Source organism: Pholcus phalangioides, unplaced genomic scaffold (genome assembly GCF_987345545.1).
Source record: "Pholcus phalangioides strain wild (caught in Gottingen) unplaced genomic scaffold, Ppha-v1.0 ptg000008l_1, whole genome shotgun sequence".
In the NCBI taxonomy this organism is placed as follows: Eukaryota; Metazoa; Arthropoda; class Arachnida; order Araneae; family Pholcidae; genus Pholcus; species Pholcus phalangioides.
Genome location: NW_028301601.1, coordinates 16,040,462 through 16,044,153, shown reverse-complemented (window position 1 = coordinate 16,044,153; position 3,692 = coordinate 16,040,462).

Genomic DNA, 3,692 nt, shown 5'->3' with positions numbered 1-3,692 from the left:
AACGCTATAAATATTATGAGCGATATCGAAGAGAGAGAGTTTCCCAGAAGGAGGAGGAGAAGAGATTTATGAAACTTCTGGAAAACTGAAACAGCTGACCGAAGCGCTTTCCCTCGTTAATCGCAAACCATTAATCCTGAAGACCTCCTCCTCTCTCTCTCTCTCTTCTTATTCGTCCCGAGAATCCTTTTCAATTAATGTACCTACTTTTCGGGAAACATATTTCTCCAGGGTCAAAATTTGTTGCTGCTTCTTCTTCTTCTCAAATCGGTTGCATTAATTAATAGCTTGTGGCAGTTAACGAACGAAGATGGACTTGGCTGGAGTAAATAATGATTCCTTCCATCCTATAAGATTAACTGCTTCCTTCGATGTTTACTCCACTGCAGTAACACGGACCATGATGGATGACGCACAGTCCCAGATCGATACATATCACTATGACTTTTAGGCTTGATGGAATTATGATTATTACATAGGGTTAGGGTGGTCAGATGCCCCGGTTTATCGCTATCAAATTCACTGCCCCGAAAAAGGCCTCCGGAACGCCTATTTGTCTAGGTTTTTTCTTTGCGCAATCAAAGATCGAATGAAATAGAATGATTTTCGAATACAATCCATCCATCTTAATTGGGTGACGATAAAATACCCTAAGCAACCAAAATTTCTCCCATAAAGACAATGTTAAGTCTTAATTACCGGTTAATCGAATACTATTACGACTCACATAACAACTGTAAATGTATATTAAAATGTGTACATCGACAACTGTGTAATCGCAAACTGTGTAATACGATGTATATTACTGTGTACATCGTATTTTTATTAAATAAACATTTAAAAATTACGACAAAGATACTGCAGTTAGGACTTGCAAAAATTCTGAACTTAGGGGATTCAAGTGTCTATGTTGTCTTCAGTACGTAGGCATCAATTTACTTTATCGTATTTTTGTTTTCTGTAGCTAATATAGAGGGCGCTGACATTTTCAGTAAAATTTAAAATCTCGAAAAATCTGCCTCAATGCCAGAGCTTCATGAAATATCTTGAAATTAGAAAAATGATCGCAAAAAAGAAAGGATTTCCGTTAGTGTAACTAATTAAAAGTTTTTAATGCAAAAAACAAAAGAAACTCTACCTTCACGCCTTACATTCCCGTGTATACGGGGACGTCCGACATTTATAGCCCTATCCTGATGTCTTACTCATTTTGACACCTTTGTGTGGAAGCAGTGTGATAATATTATCGTAATGCATTCCAAGTTTGCAATTTTAAATTGTAATGTTCCCCAAAACAGGGTTTCTAGGATGTCTCGGTTTTGTCCCTGCTCTTATTAATAGACTCAGTGTCTTGTCCTGGTTTTTATCTACGAATTCCGGGATTTTTTTCGGCTTTCTCAGGTGCTTCATCTGGCCACCCCATCAAAATAAAGATACCATAAAATGAGTCAGTACAATCGATCGACTGGGTGCTTAAATTTTTAACATTGCGGGATCAGATGGTGCTCGTTATTCGTTTGTGAATTTCATCAATTTTGTTTTATATATAAATACGTGGCATTGAATCAAAATAGATGTTATAATTACTCTCAAACTGGAATAAGAAAATACAAAGTATAGATGACAAGATACCAAGCGAAGATAATTGTAAAAAAAGAAGTCGCATTCCTTTGTAGGGAGTCGAACCACTAATCTCGAACTTACCGGACGCGCGCTCTACCATTTAGCTACAGAAGGCAGAGACATTTTCCTTCCAAAGAACACTGCATTCCTTTGGGCTAATTTCATTTCGCGCTGCTGCTGAGGCGGCTATTCCCCAGTCCCGCTCAGCCCAAAGGAACACGGTGTTCTTAAGAAAAAAATGTCTGTCCTCTGTAGTTCAATGGTAGAGGTACGTGTCGGGAAGTGAGAGGTTAGTGGTTCGACTCCCCACAGAGAACTTTTTTCTTCCAATTATCTTCGCTTGGTATCCAATGTGTCATCTGTACTTCGTACAATTAGCGGAGAGGTTCACCGTTCCGTTTCTAAGAATTCATTGTTCTACCTAAAACGCGCCAATCAAAAATAGAGCTTTCAAGACATCTTAACGCGTGTTAGGGGCGCAACAGACCTCTCTCCCTAAGTGGACTCGTCTTCTCACCCCACGCACGTGAGTGTCGTCATTCTTTCTATAACTGAGTTTTTGCCACTGTGTGGAAGTGTGGCATCGCGTGATGGACTCGCACCACGACTAACCATGCTCGAATCACACGGACGGCATTATACTAACCGGCTTAAGTCGGTTTTATGTAGTTTTCCAATTTTAAGAGGAGATGCAAGCCGATATATAATTTAAAAAACTCTATCCACACAGAGCAACTGTTCCTACAACATTTAAAAAAATTCAACCATAAATGTTACCTGCTAAATAACCTGCAGAGTTGTTTGTTTCTGAATTCGGAAGACAAGATGCAACACTTCTTAGATACATACACAGGCATTCCTCAGAAAAAAAAACTTCACGTTATATATATACAGAACACATACACGGCACATTTCGACACATCTGCCAATTCGTTTGAAGTTCCATAGAGGAATATTTACGAGGTGCATGTGCGGTGGAGTAGTAGCTGAGTCTAAGATAATTGTCTTCATAGTGCCGTTCAAAAAGACGTACATTTTAAATCATAATCGAAGATTAAAAGCGATTAACAATGTAAGAGCCGTTTTTCATGAAAAGTGTCCAATGAACAATGTTTTACCATGCGGTAAACTTTAAAAGTGTCTGGTAGGCCTTTAAGTAGTTCAAAAGAGCGTGTAAAGAGCGCAGCGTTTGCACCAGTGCACAAACGGATGTAAACGTATAGGTAAGTGCAAAAAACAGATTTTTGCGATTTCCGAACATATTCGCTTATGGCATTTACTACGTTTACCACTTTTCGTCCTCAGTTAGATTTTTGATGAGGGAATTGCCTAGCTTAGTGTCTTGGTCGATTCTGTCCAGAAACCCAATACTTTGACAATAATATCACTAAAGTAAACATTGGGGGTCTGGTAGACTCCACGCGCGTCCTCGAGCCCTGACTTTTATGATACCGGATAAATACAGTGCGTATACAAATATACTGACGCTACTCAGACATATGTAGCGCTCATTCTGATGCAGGGTTTTTGATGAAACTTGGTGTACAGAATATATAAGTGTGTGTGTGTGATGGTCGTATTTTTTTGAAACTTAGTATATGTGTCAATATGACCATCGGAAAAGAAAGATTACGTATAAAAAAAGTTAAACTTTTGGCCACCCGGTGAAAAAGTGTAGCTTTTTTTTATCGCACTTATCTTTTTCCCATGGGGCCATTCAAGTATTACGTAAGCAGATTTTCAGCCATTTTTGACCCCCCCCCCGTCAGCAATTTCATATCTTCAAAAAGTATGGTTGATGACGTAAGCAACGTTCAACCCCCCCCCCCCGCCCCCCTTGTCTTGAAGAGTCAGCAAATCCGAAACCCCTTTCCCCCTCGATGCTGACGTAATACTTGAATGACCCCCATGGCCAAATAACACATATAATAAGTTTCAATAAAATACGACCACCGCAATAGGCGTTACATAGGTCGCAGTAGCGTCAGTATAATTCAACTGACACTATGACACTACTCAGCAAAATTATACTGACACTACTCCGACCTATGTAGAGGTCGTTGTGGTGA